Raw genomic sequence first — 6,199 nt, forward strand, 5'->3', positions numbered from 1 at the left:
AGGAGTTGAAGTAGAGTTGAAGTAGCGTTGAATCTGTTGGATATTGAGATGTAATTACGCCATTCCATTAATAGTTTCTGCAGTAGACTTTTTCACTTAGAAGTGACTACTTACCACAATTAGTATCTTTTCTCTTGGAAGTGGAGATTAACGTCTCTTTCTAATTGAGGAAATCCACTTGCAGAACTTTAACTTGGCTTAAACGTTACTTCATCATGATTAACAATTCTGATTAGAGTCTTTGTGTATCTGGAGAAACTTGCTTCTGATGTTATTTCTTGAATGTTCAGAAAGCGTTGATAACTTCAGAGTTTACAGAAGGCATTTGTTCAGAGTCAGAGCTTCTAGACTTTACTTCATGTTCAGATGCTTCTGATACTTGCAGTTTTGTCCAGAGTCAGAGCTTCTTAAAACGAGATTTCTCTTTAGATGCTTCTGATACTTGAGATTTTGCATCTGATCTTGTTTTGCATCTGATGACATCATCAGATTTATTTCTTCTTTCTTTAGAACCCTGCACACTTAGAAACTTTTCGTTAGGGTGCCATTTTTGGTTTCATCCTTTGTTATCATCAAAATCATGGAATCTATTGTAGAACTATTTTTGTTCTTACATAATCAATAAATCATATAGCGACGAATACACCGCTACAGAAAAGTGGCGACTCTGCTGGGGATCCTTATTGGACCTTCCCTGGTGGTATTGCCTACTTTTCACCCTTGTGGTATGATATCTGTTTATGTGTTATTTGACATATTTTTGTATAATTTGGGATAACTGTATTGATTGTAATGTTTGAATTGCTTGATATACAATTGCTGTTTGCTTTGGTGATCTCTGTGAGATGAGTTCTATACCCGAACTCGAGTGCACTCTAGGATAGGAGAATAGCGTAGTCTTGTTGACTGGTGTGGAGTATTCCTTAGCCAGTTGACTTGCGAGTCCATTCACTTGGTGGAGGTCATGTTGGATTAATAATGTCACACAAGTTATTTATGGTTAGGCATTATTCTTCCAATCATGTGCCTTAGAAGCCAAGGACCTTAGTTTACCAAACCCATCTTGGCCTATTTTTAGGACGTAGTGCGAAGGTCGTTCAGATGTAAGTTCTGATGCGATTGTTACGCGATACTACACTCATAAGAGTCTCTCTTGAGAATATTTTTGGAATACGAGTATTCGTTCCTCCGATAATATCCGAGAGATGGGACGATGATTATGGGAACCTCTGGTAGAACATGTCTGGCAGGTTTAAACCCTAGTACACTCCCTTTGGGTGGTTCTTAACCAGGACTCCATGCTCGTGACTCTCAGCAAACCCGTGATTCGTGGTTGAGTCGTTCAAACATTGTTAATATCAATGGAACTTGGGCGTTGATAAGGTGAAAACCATAATCCGCCAAAATGGATGATTGATATTAAGGATGATTGAGTCGGTTCATGTACCGTTAATATCAATGGAACTTGGGTGTTGATAAGGTGAAAACCTAAATCCACCAAAATGGATGATTGATATTAGGGATACAATGAGCTTTCCCACGACCTTTGTTTGGTGTGACTTGCTTGATCCTTGAGTGTGATTGTTGCATTCATGCATTCATACATTCATCTGCATCCATATCATCAGATAAAAAGAAAATTTTCAAGGAACTCAAAGGAGTTTATTTGCAAAAAATTTCAAACATGAAAAAACCGGAAAAAAATTTCACCTGATATATCTGATGAGATATTCTCATATATGATCAAAATGCTTAAATATTTCAAAGTTTGCAAATAAAACCCTTGAGTTCCTTTGAAATAAAAAACAAGCATATGCACAAACACTTCATGCATCATTTGCATAAGTGGGTGTTTTGTTCCGGTCTCCCATCCTGTGGTTTGACCCTGCGATCTTCATTTATTTTGAAGACGCACTTCCCGGTACTATACCAGAGCCATCTCTGCCAGATTTATGGACCGTTTTGAGCAAGAGAGTTGTGAACTCAGAGGAGGATTTGCCAGACTAAGTGCTTTGGATGGATTTATTCCTGTTGCTGGTTTAGGGAAGGTGATTGAACTTGAAGACAACAGATCCCGGGCTGGCATTGGCTACTGTTCTGGGGCGTGTAATGAGCAAGGTTTGTTCAAGAGTGGAGGATTCATCCATGATGATCAACCTGAGGAGGAAGTTGCTGCTATCTTGTAAGAGGATGCAGAGAACTTGAACAATTTCGTCATTCCTGGTGGTGTCTGCCACAATTGGGTCGCTGTAGATGTTCCTACAGTCATCCATAGATCAGAGTAATTGTTCACTTTGTTTAAAACCCTTCTCCCATGCCAAAAGGAGAAGTGATGACATTATTGGCAGCATATATACAATGATGTTTTCATTCAATTAATGCATTGTTAAACATTTGTTTTTCCGTTTGTTTTCACTTTTTGCTTTTTTGCATGAAATCAGTGATCACAAAAAAAAAACCCATAAAAACAAGAATAAAAGCAAACATTTTTCATCTGCATAATGGTTTGCTTGTTTGAATTCTAAAGTTTTTCATTAACCAAAAACATTATGCAGGTTGATTCTAAAACCCATTAAACATAATGATCCAACGCCATCTCCCAACTTTGAATCCCCTGTATTCGAGGCAGAGGAAGATGATGTTGAAGGAATTCCTGATGAGATTTCCCGTCTCCTTGAGCACGAGAAGAAGATCATTCAGCCGCACCTTGAAGATTTGGAAACAGTCAACTTGGGGTCTGAGGACTGTGTTCGTATGGTGAAGATTGGGGCACTTCTTGAAGAGTCTGTCAAGAAGGACTTGATCAGTTTGCTACGAGAATATTCAGATATCTTCGCTTGGTCATATGAAGACATGCCGGGTCTAGATACAGATATTGTGCAACATTTCCTGCCTCTGAAGCCTGAGTGCGTGCCTATGAAGCAGAAGCTCAGAAGAACTCATCCAGATATGGCAGTGAAGATCAAAGAGGAAGTTCAGAAGCAGATTGATGCGGGGTTTCTGGTGACTTCTACATATCCTCAATGGGTGGCCAATATTGTGCCTGTTCCTAAGAAGGACGGAAAAGTCCGTATGTGCGTTGATTACAGAGATTTGAATAAAGCTAGTCCGAAAGATGATTTTCCTCTACCACACATTGATATGTTGGTAGACAATACAGCTAAATTCAAAGTCTTTTCCTTTATGGACGGATTTTCTGGTTATAATCAAATCAAAATGGCACCCGAAGATATGGAGAAGACAACATTCATCACACCTTGGGGAACATTCTGTTATCGAGTGATGCCCTTCGGTTTGAAGAACGCCGGAGCCACGTATCAACGAGCTATGACTACCTTGTTTCATGATATGATGCACAAGGAGATAGAGGTCTATGTTGATGATATGATTGCTAAGTCCCGAACGGAAGTTGAGCATATTGAGCATTTGTTGAAGCTTTTCCAGCGTTTGAGGAAGTTTAGACTTCGCCTGAATCCGAACAAATGTACATTTGGAGTCCGTTCCGGCAAGTTGTTGGGTTTTGTGGTAAGTGAAAGAGGTATTGAAGTTGATCCTGCCAAGGTCAAAGCAATTCAAGAGATGCCTGCACCCAAAATTGAGAAGCAAGTCCGAGGTTTTCTTGGCCGCTTGAATTACATTTCCAGATTTATATCCCACATGACTGCCACATGTGCGCCGATATTCAAGCTCCTTCGGAAAGATCAATCTCATGATTGGACCGAGGATTGCCAGAAAGCTTTCGACAGTATCAAAGAATATCTGTCTGAACCTCCGATCTTGTCTCCGCCTGTGGAAGGAAGACCTCTGATTATGTACTTGACTGTGCTTGAAGACTCGATGGGTTGTGTACTCGGTCAACAAGATGAATCAGAGAAGAAGGAATCTGCTATATACTACCTCAGTAAGAAGTTTACTGATTGTGAGTCGCGGTACTCTATGCTTGAGAAGACGTGATGTGCTTTAGCTTGGGCTGCTAAGCGGTTGCGCCAGTACATGATAAATCATACAACTTGGTTAATATCCAGAATGGATCCGATCAAGTATATTTTCGAGAAGCCTGCCTTAACTGGGAGGATTTCCCGTTGGCAGATGCTGTTGTCTGAGTATGATATTGAGTATCGAGCTCAGAAAGCTATTAAAGGTAGTATCTTGGCTGACCATTTAGCGCACCAGCCGATTGAAGATCATCAGTCAGTGCAGTATGACTTCCCTGATGAGGAAATTCTGTATTTGAAAATGAAAGATTGTGATGAGCCAACACTTGATAAAGGTCAAGAACCTGGTTCCAGATGGACGATGGTGTTTGATGGTGTTGTAAATCAGTACGGAAATGGTATTGGGGCAGTAATCATTACTCCTCATGGCACACATATTCCGCTTACAGCAAGGCTAACTTTCAAATGCACGAATAATATGGCTGAGTATGAGGCTTGTATTATGGGACTTGAAGAATGTATTGATTTGAGAATCAAGCATCTTGATGTATATGGTGATTCAGCCCTGGTTGTCAATCAGATCAAGGGTGAATGGGAGACGAATCAACCAAGTCTCATTCCATACAGAGATTATGCGAGAAGGATTTCAACGTTCTTTACTGAAGTTGACTTTCATCATATTCCTCGAGAGGATAATCGGATGGCAGATGCTCTTGCTACGCTTGCCTCAATGATTGTTGTCAAGTATTGGAATGAAGTTCCCAATATCGTCGTGATGCGCTTGGATAGACCAGCTCACGTATTTGCAGTCGAAGAAGTTGATGATGACAAGCCTTGGTATTTTGATATCAAGAATTTCCTCCAGAACCAGGTCTACCCGCCTGGGGCGTCTGTGAAAGATAGGAAAACTTTGAGAAGGTTGTCAGGCAGTTTCTACCTCAGTGGTGAAGTGCTGTATAAAAGAAATTTTGACATGGTTTTGCTCAGATGCGTGGATAGACACGAAACAAACCTGTTGATGACTGAGGTCCATGAGGGTTCATTTGGTACTCATTCCAATGGACATGCCATGGCTAGAAAGATGCTGAGAGCAGGCTACTATTGGCTGACAATGGAGTCTGACTGCTGCAAATATGTGAAGAAATGCCACAAGTGTCAGATTTATGCAGACAAGATTCATATCCCTCCGACACTTATGAATATGATTTCATCACCATGGCCTTTCTCTATGTGGGGAATTGACATGATCGGCATGATTGAGCCGAAAGCGTCCAACGGACACAGGTTTATTCTCGTAGCAATTGACTACTTCACCAAATGGGTTGAGGCCGCTTCGTATGCGAATGTGACTAGACAGGTGGTTGTGAAGTTTATCAAGAACCAGCTGATTTGCCGTTATGGTGTGCCAGAGAGGATCATTATTGATAATGGATCTAATATGAATAACAAGATGATGGATGAGTTGTGCGCTGAATTCAAGATTGCACACCATAATTCCTCTCCCTACAGACCTAAGATGAATGGGGCTGTTGAAGCTGCTAATAAGAATATCAAGAAGATTATCCAGAAGATGACTGTCACGTACAAAGATTGGCATGAGATGCTGCCTTTTGCTTTGCATGGATATCGTACGTCTGTACGCACTACAACAGGGGCAACCCCTTTCTCTCTTGATTACGGCATGGAAGCTGTTCTCCCAGTAGAGGTGGAGATCCCATCAATGAGAGTCTTGATGGAAGCCAAGTTGACTGATGCTGAATGGATTCAGAGTCGTTATGACCAACTGAATTTGATTGAAGAGAAGCGATTGACTGCCATGTGCCATGGTCAGTTGTATCAGCAGAGAATGAAGAAAGCGTTCGATAAGAAGGTCAAGCCTCGTGTGTTCCGAGCAGGTGACCTCGTGCTCAAGAAAGTCTTGTCTTTCATGCCCGATTCCAGGGGCAAGTGGACTCCAAACTATGAGGGTCCATATGTTGTTAAGAGAGCCTTTTCAGGCGGAGCTTTGATGCTTACAACAATGGATGGGGAGGATTTCACTCGTCCTGTGAATTCAGATGCAGTCAAGAAATACTTTGCCTAAAAAAAAGGTATATGCAAATGAAAAACAGAATAGCTCGCTAAGTTGAAAACCCGAAAGGGCGGCTTAGGCAAAAATGAGCGTCTCGGTGGAGAACTCGCAAGGGTAATCCAGGCAAAAATTAGAGACTTGAAAAAAAGGAGTATATTTGCATCCCGCTAGATTGAGTACCTCACCTTGGGGC

The sequence above is a fragment of the Lathyrus oleraceus genome, chromosome 6 (genome assembly GCF_024323335.1).
Source record: "Lathyrus oleraceus cultivar Zhongwan6 chromosome 6, CAAS_Psat_ZW6_1.0, whole genome shotgun sequence".
NCBI lineage: Eukaryota > Viridiplantae > Streptophyta > Magnoliopsida > Fabales > Fabaceae > Lathyrus > Lathyrus oleraceus.